This window comes from Taudactylus pleione, unplaced genomic scaffold (assembly GCF_031769625.1).
Source record: "Taudactylus pleione unplaced genomic scaffold, aTauple2 ptg000318l, whole genome shotgun sequence".
In the NCBI taxonomy this organism is placed as follows: Eukaryota; Metazoa; Chordata; class Amphibia; order Anura; family Myobatrachidae; genus Taudactylus; species Taudactylus pleione.
In genome coordinates, this window is record NW_028284719.1 from 3,139,305 (window position 1) to 3,153,004 (window position 13,700).

At 43.8% G+C, this 13,700-nt stretch overlaps 1 pseudogene; it reads left to right on the forward strand.

The window, feature by feature from the left end:
• The first annotated feature begins 348 nt into the window (after window positions 1-348).
• On the forward strand, window positions 349-1,234 carry LOC148509659 (nicotinamide N-methyltransferase-like; annotated as a pseudogene).
• Window positions 1,235-13,700: the final 12,466 nt, after the last annotated feature.

Here is a 13,700-nt window from a genome sequence, read left to right on the forward strand (position 1 = left end):
GTCTATTACTTCATTCACACAGCTGTGGGAAATGCATTAATTCTCAGATTGCCAGTAATTTATTTCATTGGCATAGATGAAGGCACCCAGGATTATGCCGGGAAACATACACCATGAAATCTGTATTAGTATGTGACCAATGCTGGGACTCACATTATCTATCTTTGCTGCTAACTCACTGTAACTATATAGAATGTTACATTTCTTCTTATCTGAATCTTCCCTGCAGGTCATATTAAAGGAGAAACTTTGATTGACATCAGTATTGGATCCATCGTTCATCATCTTTTTGTTATCAGTGAATATTTTATAGAGAACATCATACTAAAATTAAGAGAGTCCTGTATTATGGAACTGAACAAATGGGTGAACACCTGCACTGGGGCTTTCGATTGGACTCATGCATCTAAGATTGTTACTGAGCTGGGAGGCATCAGGTAAAATATGATTCTAAACATAAAAATAAAGGATGAGTCAAAATTAAATTAAAATATTATAAATGTAACTGAAAGAATAACTGTTTCAGTTTTGAATGGGATCAGAGCATTAGGTGATAATAGTTAATATTTCCAAGTTGGTGGCCGCATTCCTCCTGATTTAACAGTTCCAATGTTGCAAGCAGTTATCAAGTCATTAAACTCTGTAGGATACCTTACACATAAAGAACACATTCCGTGTTCCAAGTAAAGTGTTTATGCTCTTTGAGATGATTGTTTTATTTATTTTTGGGCCAAGGTATAAAAAAACTGAAGTGAAACACACAATTCTGCACTGTCCATTGAACCTGCTGTATTATATTATTTTAGTGTGGAAGAACAAGACAAGGAAGTAAAGTTGAAGGAAACCATTAAACGCATTGTGCAATTTGACCTCAGCAAAGAAAACCTCACGGATCCGATGGTGTTACCACAAGCCGACTGTCTATTAACGATGGGAGATCTGGATGTGGTTAGTCAGGACCAACAAGATTACATCAGAAACCTGAGGAAGATGTCAATGCTACTTAAACCTGGGGGGAACTTAATTGTAATTGGGTGGTTAAATACCACCTATTACACTGCTGGTAATGATAGGCTACATGTATTTAACTATAATAATACTTTTGTAAAAAAAGACCCTCACCAATGAAGGATTTGTAATTGGTTCCTGTGAGATACTTGAAACAAAACTAGAGAGTGAGCTCACAGATTATAAACAAGTGATGGTCCTTACTGCTGTCAAAGGGAATACTTAGGATGTCTAAGTAGTTGCCATTGGCTGGATTAATGATTGATTCAAAAGCTTCTTAATAACTACTGATCTACCTTAGTTATTATTACCGTCTATAGCCCTCAGCTATTTACTAAAGTTTACATACTGCACAGTACTTATCATGTGACATAGATAACATTTTGATAAAAAAAAATAATTCAGTAAATATTAATTATGTTCCTAATAATCCAAAATCAATTACTGAAATGGTATGTTTTTGTGTTATTTATTTAAAGCAAGGAGTCGGGGCATATAATGGGGAGAGAGTACTTTTTAAACTAAACTAACCTAAACTGCTGAAGGTCCTGTGGCCAGGTTAGTGTCTCTCTGGTCTATACAGTAGTTGGAATGGACTAGTCGGGTGATACAAGTTTAAGGCAGGACTGTTAATCAATTCCAGGATTATGGCATAAGAATTTCCTGTTTCTGAAAAAAAAGTGCCAGTATTTAGGTCCTCATTCAAAGATGGACACAAAACAATGGTAAGTGGTCTGTGCATGTGCAGAAGGTGTTCTTCCATCTCACGCACTGACCCTCCTAAGCTGCAGAATGAATGACATGCTGCAGTGTTTGGGGGGAGGCGCAGGGGAGTTTCTGGGCAACGTTTCCAGAAACAGGTGCATGTCGCCTTCATTTTCTAGGAGGGATGAGGCCAGGGTCTGCATCGGTGGATGCAGATTTCCTGGCCTCGCAGCTACCAGGAAGCGAAACTAGTCAGAGGTACCTGCCACTTGCCACTTATCTTGCCGGACATTATTTCAAGTCATGGGATCTTCTATAACAAGTGGTTATTAATTTGCTGTATGCAGAGATAAAGTCCTCTTCAACAGATGTGAGCTAGCGGGTAAAAACAAAGGCAGTCACGGGCTGAATTAATTATTGCCTCCGGAGCTGCAGAAGTTGGGAACAACAGGTTGCTTGTTTGCAAACCAGGACTCTCCATTCCATCTCTTAAAACACAACTGTTATGCCAAAACCTCCAATGTTACGGACATGGGAGTCTGATCAATCAGGATTGAAAGACTTATTATATAAGTCCGGTGTAAACTGCGATCTTGATATAAATATTTTTAAATAAGACTGATATATATATATATATATTTATTAGGGATGTGCAGGCTCAGATAGGTTCAAATTTTCACACCAAGTTCAGATTTTTCACGGCAAAAATCAGGTCTCAGAAGGAGGCAAAATGTAATCTTTCATGGGCAAACATCATCATTCCTGACAAAGTATGGTAGATGATGTTTGTCCATGAAAGATTCATGTTTTTCGTTTTATTTCACATGTATGGTTCTGTCACTAGCTAGCGCTGTTTGGATCGATGGCAGCGCTATCTTTGTGTTTATATTTTTTGTTCACATTGTGTAGTTACATTTATTATGTTCCCCATTGTGTCTGCATCACTGTTACGACGGTGGATGACATCACTTCCGGTTCGCGGGTGCCGCGACCGGAAGTGGGGTATCCGTTTGCCGGAGGTGGGCAGTCCATATGGTGTATTCAAGCACAGTCACAGGTATTTAAGGTTTGTTTTATTGTATGTTATTTATCTGTGTGTTCCTGAAGACGGGTTCTCTGTATCCCAAAATGTTGAAGTAAACACGTTATTTCACCCCAGTGTCAAGTCTCCTGAGTGCCGCTTTGTATGCTGTGGTTTGGATAGAGGCGAGTGATCTCGGCCTCATTGAGGGCACCTGGAGCAAGGTATTTGCCCAGCTTGGGGCTTATGGAGTGCCGGGACTTTCTCATGCAATATACATTGGTGACTGGAGTCATTCCGTGAGGTTGTGGTCACAAGCCAAGGCACCCGATTTAAGTATACCTGCATTTTCTACTGTTGCTGTTTTTCTGGAATTCATACATCATATTTTAATTTTAATTTTTAATTTTATGTTTTTTGGTATAGATATATTTATATTGACATACCCATTGTCTTCACAGTGCACTTTTTTTCTTGCTGACTTTTTGCACTTGGATACAAGCACTTTGTATATTACACAAGCACATTTGCACTTTTGATGATGGCTGCTAAGGTCCTGGAGGATATGGATGATGCCGCAAGCATGCTTATGTGTGATCATTATGAGACTTTTAGTTTCTCCGATATTGAATCTGATCAAATTCTGCTTAAGGAACCTATGTTTGATACAAGTTTGGATACATCTAATGAGGAATTATTTAGGGAACTATTTAAACTCCACAAAAGACAAATAGACTTTTTATACCATGGAAGGACTTTGTCCGACTATTTCAGGAACAAGCAGATCCCCCGGGGGTTTAGAGTTTATAATGTCCCTACGATAGGATGATACAGCATTCCCTTCTGTAAGAAGTGGATTGCTGTATTAAATAAATGCTCAATGGACATAATCCTGTTGGTCATTGAAGAATCCACACGTGAATTAAATGATACTAAAACCAAACTAGATAAATTTAAGGAGGAATTTTTAGATAAATTGAAGGAAGATGTGTCTGTCAAGTGGCTGGAAAAATTAAATAGCCAGGTGGAATCGTATAAAAATGATTTACTTAAATACAAAAAAGAAAAACTTAAAAAAGTCCAACAAGACTATATGCATCACCGGGTATACCCTTGGCTTAATAACACTGCTAATACCCAGAAAAATCAAGGGAAAACACCGTTCTTCAGAAGACGGAAAGAACAAGGAGGGTATTCCAGTACATCGGCCAGTGATGCTGACGATTTTGTTCACCATCCCTCTAATACATCTGGTAGGGAGCTCCCTTTAGGGGTCAGCACCCGGGCAGGAGCTATCGCCCGGGGACAAAACCCACGAGGAGGGGTGGGCAATCCACGAGGCAGGCAAGGAGCCAGACCACGAAGGAACAAGAGGGATTAATTTTTAATCTTTCTTCAAAGGAATTAATGGCAGCTGAGAAATCAGTGTTAAGTAAGGGCCTTACGTTTATTCCCACATGCCCTCCTGATAAGTTCCAGTGGAAAATCGATAATTATCGATTATATCGGTCCCTCAAACTAAAAGAGTTTTTTGGAAAAAACCCTCCGGTATCCACCCAGTCTCTAATTCCTCCGCAGGTACTGAAAATGGGACAAAGGTCTAAATTTGATCCCCCGTCGAATAATCCTTCTATCAAAGCGTTCTGCTGGATGTTGGATTCTGCGATGGAAACCAAACAAGAACATATACATCATAATTTAACTCTTGAGGAAAGAGAAGCCCTTAAAGCATTGAGCAAGCGGGAAGATATTATTATATGCTCTGCAGATAAGGGTGGTTCGATTGTGGTATGGGATACCATTGATTATAGAACAGAATGCTTAAGACTTTTGTCCGATACCTCTACGTATTGCAGACTGGATTCGGATCCTACTTGTGTATATAAAAAAATCCTGGATGAGATGCTTGAATCAGCAGCTTTGCTGGACTTTTGTCCAGAGAAGTATTGGTTAAACTTATGGTGGATTGTCCAGTGGTCCCCGTTTTTTACGTGATCCCCAAGATTCATAAAAACACACAGAGGCCCCCTGGCAGGCCCATTGTGTCAGCCAGGGATCTCTCTGTGAACACATCGCTGTTTATCTAGATGCGTATTTACAAAAATGTGTACAAAATACAAGCACGCATCTTAGAGATTCTAGTGCTCTTTTGAAAAAATTGCTGGTTTTGGGTCCTGTACCTGACAATATGCTGCTTATTACATTGGATGTCACAACCTTGTACACCTGCATTCCACAACTTGCAGGTGTACAAGCCGTTAAGAGATTGATATTAGGAAATCCCAAATATGAGGGCCCCGATATAGAGTTGTTCTTATCATTATTACAATTCACATAAGAGCACAATTATTTTTTATTTGATGGCCACTTCTGTAATCAATGCACGGGATGTGCAATGGGCTCTGCTGTAGCTCCCTCCCTTGCGAATTCATTCATGTGGGAGATTGAGTGTGATTTATTTTTTGGCAGTACAGAGATCTCAGAGAACATTCTATTATACTACAGGTATATAGATGATCTGATTTTGTTTTGGACAGGCTCGGAACAGAGCTATGACGATCTTATAGAGACACACAATAACTCCTCCAGCCCAGTGAAGTTTACGGTAACTAAAAGTACCACTCAGCTCAGTTTCTTAGACATCAAGATAGAGGTAGAGAACAACATGTTACACACCTCATTGTATACAAAAGCCACAGATAGGAACACATTGTTGAAATTTCAAAGTTTCCATCCAGCTCCTACTGTGAGAGGTCTTCCATACTCGCAGTTCTTGAGAGTATGCAGAGTGAACAGCAAACCTGATGAAAGAGAGAGGCAATTAAAGGTTATGATAGACAAGTTTCTACAAAGAGGCTATCCTTTAAATTTATTGCAGGAGGTTAAGGTGAAAGCCTTACGGTTCAGTAGGGAGGAATTATTAACACCTAAAGAACCTAAAGTGATGACCAAAATCACACCATGGGTCAATCAATATAGTGTTAAGAGTAAACACACCAACCAGGTGGCAAAGAAACTTTGGCCACTGGTGTCTACAGACCCAGAATTACCTATGCTTCATTCGTCTAAAATAATGTCAAGTTATACAAGAAATAGTAGCATTAGTGATTGGCTGGTTAAAACTGACATCACGGGCTTTAAACCATCTAATGATGTGTCTAAAGGGTTTTTACAGCGAAGTTATGTTTTCGATGCCTAGGATGCACTACGTGCAACTATCTGATTCCAGGAGAATATTTTTTCCCACCCTTATACGGGTAAAAAATTTAAGATACCATCAAATGGGGCGAGCTGTCACTCAACATCGACAGCTCGCCCCATCTGCAACGAGATCCCTAACGATGGAGCACCCGTCAGTAGCCGGGTCTAGCGCATGCGCTGTGGGGCAACATCGAGTTGGTCGTGAGCACTCAGTGCTCACGACCGCCTCTGAATGTGCTCCTGAGTGCCAAGTTGTTGCATGTATACAGTATATATTTATATATTATTGTATAATTACGCTATGGGTTTTTCCCTGTTTTAAAATTCTCTTTGAGGGACAACATAATCAATACAGAATTTCTGCTCAGGAGAATTTATCTGATTGAAAAGTCGGTGGAGAGAGGTTCATTCAAGCTTATATGTGAGTAAGAATATTATAAAATCACTCATATATAATACACCCACTGATTGGTTGAATTTTCTCTTTTTTTGGAGGAACTAAGTGGAAGAGATATGCTTCTATTGGAAGGAAGATTTGTGATGTATATGGACTTTTGATGACCCTGTACTAGTGGACAATATAAGTACCCTATAGGATATTGCGCTTGGTATACCGTTTTTATTCTATATCACAAGTGTGGTGGGGTACACATTCTTACCCATTAGCATTTTCCATACTTGGGAGCGCAGAGTTTTATTTATTTTTTAATATATATATATATATATATATATATATATTAGGGGTGAACGGGTTCAGATTTCTGAAATCCGAACCCCCCTGAGCCCCCCCGATCCGTTGCCGATCCAGGTCAGGCTCGACTTTTCCCGCCTGACTCGGATCTGAAATCGAGGCAAAACGTCATCATCCCGCCTTCCGGGTCTCGTGTGTTTTGGATCCTATATAAGGTACCCGCGTCGGCGCCATTTTCTCACTCGGCTGTGGACAGTGAAGAGGGAGGGTGGGAGTTAGGGCTGGCTGGGCTGTGTAGTGTAGTGTAGTGTAGTGCAGAGTAGTGTTGTGCTGTGCTGTGCTGCTGTTGTCCACTACTTCAAAGTCCATAGGGGCTGGCTGTGTTGTGCTGTGCTGCTGTTGTTAATAGGTGCTGTGTCTACTACTTCAATGTCCATAGGGGCTGGCTGGACTGTGTTGTGCAGTCAGTTCTCCATAGGGGCTGTGTCCACTTCAAAGTCCTGTGCAGTGTCCCAGTCCTAAATGGGTGCTGTAGTGTTGTCCAGGGGGTGCTCTGTCCATCAGGGGTGCTCCCCGCAAGTGCTAAAAAAATTATATTTTTTGTGTGTTTGTGAATTGTGTGCGCAGTAGCCGCACGTGCATCAACAAAGTAGTGCCAAGCGTGCACCTGTGTCATAAGTAAAGGGCTGGCTGGCTTGACCGTTAAAGGGTGCTGTAACCCCCAAAGTACAATCCAGTCCAAACCAAAAAAAAAATTATTTTCTGTGTTTTTGAATTGTGTGCGCAGTAGCCGCACGTGCATCAACAAAGTAGTGCCAACCGTGCGCCTGTGTCATAAGTAAAGGGCCGGCTGGCTTGACCATTAAAGGGTGCTGTAACCCCCAAAGTACACTCCAGTCCAAACCAAAAAAAAAAATATTTTCTGTGTTTGTGAATTGTGTGCGCAGTAGCCGCACGTGCATCAGCAAAGTAGTGCCAAGCGTGCGCCTATGTCATAAGTAAAGGGCCGGCTGGCTTGACTGTTAAAGGGTGCTGTAACCCCCAAAGTACACTCCAGTCCAAACCCCAAAAAAAAATATTTTCTGTGTTTGTGAATTGTGTGCGCAGTTGCCGCACATGCATCAACAAAGTAGTGCCAAGCGTGCGCCTGTGTCATAAGTAAAGGGCCGGCTGGCTTGACCGTTAAAGGGTGCTGTAACCCCCAAAGTACACTCCAGTCCAAACCAAAAAAAAAAATATTTTCTGTGTTTGTGAATTGTGTGCGCATTAGCCGCACGTGCATCAAAAAAGTAGTGCCAAGCGTGCGCCTGTGTCATAAGTAAAGGGCCGGCTGGCTTGACCGTTAAAGGGTGCTGTAACCCCCAAAGTACACTCCAGTCCAAACCAAAAAAAAAAATATTTTCAGTGTTTGTGAATTGTGTGCGCAGTAGCCGCACGTGCATCAACAAAGTAGTGCCAAGCGTGCGCCTGTGTCATAAGTAAAGGGCCGGCTGGCTTGACCGTTAAAGGGTGCTGTAACCCCGCAAAGTACACTCCAGTCCAAACCAAAAAAAAAAATATTTTCTGTGTTTGTGAATTGTGTGCGCAGTAGCCGCACGTGCATCAACAAAGTAGTGCCAAGCATGCGCCTGTGTCATAAGTAAAGGGCCGGCTGGCTTGACCATTAAAGGGTGCTGTAACCCCCAAAGTACACTCCAGTCCAAACCAAAAAAATATATATTTTCTGTGTTTGTGAATTGTGTGCGCAGTAGTCGCACGTGCATCAACAAAGGAGCAGCGCCAAGCGTGCGCCTGTGTCCCATAAGTAAAGAGCCGGCTGGCTCATATCTTAAAGGTTGGTGTAACCCACAAAGTGCACTACTCTCCAGCAAAAATAAAAAAATATTTTCTGTGTTTAGCCGCACATATATATCAAATCGATATAACATAAATGGAGGACCAAACTTTCTCCGATAAAAATAAAATAGAGAAAGATCAAGAACCACTTCCTCCTAGTGCTGAAGCTGCTGCCACTAGTCATGACATAGACGATAACATGCCATCAACGTCGTCTGCCAAGGCCGATACCCAATGTCATAATAGAGGGCACATACAATCCCAAATGACAAAGTTCAGGAAAATGACCTTGAAAAAAACATTTAAATCTGCTGAAGAGAAACGTAAACTTGCCAATATGCCATTTACGACACGGAGTGGCAAGGAATGGCTAAGGTCGATCCCTAGTATGTTCATGACTAGTGGTTCAGCTTCACATGACGATGGAAGCCCCCCTCCCACTAAAAAAATCAAAAGAGTTAAGCTGGCAAAAGCACAGCGAATAACTGTGCTTTCTAAGAAGATATCACAAATCCCAAAGGAGAGTCCAAGTGTGGTTGTGGTTGTGATGCCTGACCTTCCAAGCACTGGACGGGAAGAGGTGGCTCTTTCCACCATTTGCACGCCCCCTGCAAGTGCGGAAAGGAGCACCCACAGTCCACTTGCTGATATGCAAATTGAAGATGTCACTGTTGAAGTACAACAGGATGAGGATACTGGTGTAGCTGGCGCTGAGGAGGAAGTTGGCGAGGAGGATTCTGATGGTGATGTGGATTGTTTAAATCATGCTCCGGGGGAGACAGTTGTTGTCCGTGGGATGAAAAAGCCCATCACGGTCATACCTGGGCAGAAGACCAAACATTCCACCTCTTTGGTCTGGCAATATTTCTATCCAAATCCGGACAACAACTGTCTTGCCATATGTACCTTATGTAAAGGTGGAATAAGTAGGGGTAGGGACGTTAACCACCTAGGAACATTCTTCCTTATACGGCACCTGCAGCGCGTTCATAATAAGTTACTGTCAAGTTCAGAAACTTTGGCTAAGACCGTAAGCAGTCCAGGGACACCTAAATCCCGTTGTCCTGTTGTATCCAAGAGCCTGCAAACCACACCGTCAACTCCCTCCTCGTCAATTTCATCCTTAGTCAGGATCGGAAGTAGTCCTGCAGGCCATGTCACTGGCATGACTGACTCTCCTATCGGTGATTCCTCCGGAGGATCCTGCATTGCTACGCCTCCTGCTGCCGCTGCTGCTGTTGCTGCTGCTGGGAGTCGTTCATCATCCCAGAGAGGAAGTAGGAACACCACTACTTTTACTAAACAATTGACCTTCCAATAGTCCTTAGCGAGGAGGATGAAGTACGAAAGCAGTCATCCTGAAGCAAAACGTATAACTGAGGCCGTGACTGCTATGTTGGTGTTAGACGTGCATCCGGTATCCGCCATTAGTGCAGTGGGATTTAGACAATTGATGGAGGTAGTGTGTCCCCGGTTCCAAATCCCATCTAGATTCCACTTCACTAGGCAGGCGATACCGAGACTGTACAGAAACGTCAGAAAAAGTGTCCTCAGTGTCCTGAAAAATGCCGTTGTACCCAATGTCCACTTAACCACGGACATGTGGAAAAGTGGAACAGGGCAGACTAAGGACTATATGACTGTGACAGCCCACTGGGTAGATGTATCACCTTACGCAGCAACAGCAGCAGCGTCACCAGTCGCAGCATCTCAGAAACACCAGCTCGTTCCAAGGCAGGCTATGCTGTGTATCACCAGTTTCAGTAAGAGGCACACCGCCGACAACCTATTAGAGAAACTGAGGGAAATCATCGCCCAGTGGCTTACCCCACTTAGACTCTCCTGGGGATTTGTGATATCTGACAATGCCACCAATATTGTGCGGGCATTACATCTGGGCAAATTCCAGCATGTCCCATGTTTTGCTCACACAATAAACTTGGTGGTGCAGAATTTTCTGAAAAGCGACAAGGGCGTGCAGGAGATGCTTTGGGTGGCCTGAAAAATTTCTGCCCACTTTCGCCATTCAGCGACTGCATGCCGAAGACTGGAGCGCCAGCAAACACTCTTGAACCTGCCCCGCCATCACCATCACAAGAGGTTGTGATATGGTGGAACTCAACCCTCTATATGCTTCAGAGGATGGAGGAGCAGCAAAAGGCCATTCAAGCCTATACATCCACCTATGACATAGGCAATGGAGGGGGTATGCACCTGACTCAAGCGCAGTGGAGAATGATTTCCGTGTTGTGCAAGGTTCTCCAGCCCTTCGAACTTGCCACACGTGAAGTCAGTTCAGACACTGCCAGCTTGAGTCAGGTCATTCCCCTCATCAGGCTTTTGCAGAAGCAGCTGGAGAAAGTGAAGGAGGAGCTAAGACAGAGCGATTCCGCTTTGGCATGTGGGACTTGTGGATGAAGCCCTTCATTCGCTTTGCCAGGATTCCAGGGTGGTCAATCTGTTGAAATCAGACCACTACATTTTGGCCACCACGCTCGATCCTAGGTTTAAAGCCTATGGGGTGTCTCTCTTTCCGGCCGACACAAGCCTGCAGAGGTGCAAAGACCTGCTGGTGAACACACTGTCAGCTGAAGCGGAACGTGACATGTCAACAGCTCCTTCTTCATTTTCTCCCGCAACTGGGGCTGCCAGGAAAAAACTTAGGTATCCTAAGTAACCCGCTGGCCGTGATGCAGGGCAGGCAGGACCAAGTTTGGACATCTGGTCCGGACTGAAGGACCTGGCAACAATTTCTGACATGTCTACTGACACTGCACATGATACTGTCACCATTGACAGAATGGTGGAGGATTACAGCATCAAAATAGGCATGTCAGACAGTCCATACCTGTACTGGCAGGAAAAAGAGGCAATTTGGAGGCCCCTGTACAAACTGGCTCTATTTTACCTGAGTTGCCCCCCCTCCAGTGTGTACTCCGAAAGAGTGTTTAGTGCAGCCGGGAACCTTGTCAGCGAAAGGCGTAGGAGGTTGCTTCCACAGAATGTGGAGAAGATGATGTTCATCAAAATTAATTATCAGCTCTTCCAGGGAGACCAGCCTCCAGAACGTACAGAGGGACCTGTGGTGGTGGATTCAAGTGGGGACGAGTTAATACTTTGTGAGGATGAGGATGTACACACTGAAGAGGGTGAGGAATCGGTGGATGAGGAGGATGAGGATGACATCTTGCCTCCGTAGAGCCAGTTTGTGCAGGGACAGATTAATTGCCAGCTTGTTTTGTGGGGGCCCAAACGAACCAATCATTTCAGCCACAGTTGTGTGGCAGACCCTGGTGCTGAAATGATTGGTTTGTTAAAATGTGCCTGTCCTGTTTATACAACATAAGGGTGGGTGGGAGGGCCCAAGGACAATTCCATCTTGCACCTCTTTTTTTTCTTTGCATTATTTACAGTTTGGGGCCTAGTTTTTCAAACTGCCATCCTGTCTGCCACTGCAGTATCACGTCTAGATGGGTCACGTGTTTGTGCCGCCCACTCGTGTCGCTTAGCATAGTCATCCAGCTACCTCGGTGCAACCTTTTGGACATAAAAACACTATTGTGAGGTGTGAGGTGTTCAGAATAGACTGGAAATGAGTGGAAATTAAGGTTATTGAGGTTAATAATAGCATAGGAGCAGAAAAACCTACAAATTCTGTGATTTTAGCTGTTTTTATGCTATTTTTCAAACAAATACAGGTCAAAAACACAAAACCCAGAACCCAAAACATGGAAGGGTGGTTTTGGCAAAACCAATCCAGATCCAAAACAGAAAGAAAGATCCAGATCCAAAACCAAAACACGAAAAGTGGCCGGTGCACACCCCTAATATATATATACCAATAGCCCGGCACTCCCACAATCTTACTAATGTCCAACGGTGCTGTTTTGATATAAAACCAGATGAAAGCAAGCACCAGCACTCGTTGTTTCAAATATATATATATATACAAATATTTGATGGACTGTTTAGCATTACACACACGCTGACAGACACACTCACTAAAACTACACACACCAACACAGACTACACACACACTGATACAGACACACTGATAGGGCACTCACAAAGACTACACACACACTGACAGACACACAAAGACTGCACACACACACTGATACAGACTACACACACACTGATACAGACACACTGATAGGGCACTCACAAAGACTACACACAGACACACACTGATACAGACTACACAGACATACAGACACACTCACACATACAGACACACACACTGATAGACACTAAAAAAGACTACACAAACACACACACACTGATACAGACACACTGATAGGGCATTCACAAAGACTATACACACACTGGCACAGACTACACACACACATATATACACACACAATGACAGACACACAAAGACTGCACACACGCACTGATACAGACTACACACACACACTGATACAGACACACTGATAGGGCACTCACAAAGACTCTACACACAGACACTGATACAGACTACACAGACATACAGACACACACACACACATACAGACACACACACTGATAGACACTAACAAAGACTACACACACTGATACAGACACACTGATAGGGCACTCACAAAGACTATACACACACTGGCACAGACTACACACACATACATACACACACTCTGACACAGACACACTGATAGACACTCACAAAGACTACACACACACACACTGACACAGACTACACAAACACACACACTGACACACAACACACAATTCTTTCACTTACAAACATGAAAGCAGGCAAACTACTGCATCATATAATATAGAACCCCCCCCCGCCGGCAACCCCCATCCCCTGGAACCCATTCAACCCTTCACCTATGGACCAGGAGAGAGCGCCGGGAGTAGTCAGCCCCCGGCAGCAGCTCAGCTTCTCAGCCGCCTCTCACAGTGCCCCATTGGAGCTGCCTGGGGGGGAGCTGCGCGCTGCCACTGCAGCTCCCCCTACATTCAGCCAGCAGCCAAGCCTCAGCCAGTTGTAAGCTGAACTCCGGGCCCGGCTGGTGGGAGCTCCTTTTCTTTAGAAAACAATAATAATTCATCCATGCAGCGATGGAGCGGTGGCCAGGGGGGTTTCTAGGTACTCAGAAACCCCCCTGCCTGCGCAATTGCTGTATAGGTGGGGACTACTACTGTGAGCAAAGCATGGGGGACTACTACTGGGGCACTGTATGGGGGGACTACTACTGGGGGCACTGTATAGGGGGGGTGTTTCCTACTGGGGGC